Raw genomic sequence first — 278 nt, 5'->3', positions numbered from 1 at the left:
GAGTTAACACTTAACACTGTATGCAATACCCGCAACCTCACACCAAATTTCAGGCCGTGTAGATAGGCAAGCATATATACATATCATTTAGTAAGCAGAAATCCGAAATTTACCTTAACATATTAAGTTAGAGGAAAATGCGACTGAATTGATGCTTGAAGAATGCACTTCCAGCAGTCATGATAAACAGTTGGCGGTTAAAGTTTTCTATGCACAATTTGATTTGACGAAAGTCACGAGACCTATTACTCTCTATCCAATCACGTTGATGGATAAAA

Source organism: Sinocyclocheilus grahami, unplaced genomic scaffold (assembly GCF_001515645.1).
Source record: "Sinocyclocheilus grahami isolate Dianchi unplaced genomic scaffold, SAMN03320097.WGS_v1.1 scaffold512.1, whole genome shotgun sequence".
Taxonomy (NCBI): domain Eukaryota; kingdom Metazoa; phylum Chordata; class Actinopteri; order Cypriniformes; family Cyprinidae; genus Sinocyclocheilus; species Sinocyclocheilus grahami.
The sequence above is the reverse complement of the archived record's forward strand: the minus strand, read 5'-3'. Positions refer to the sequence as shown.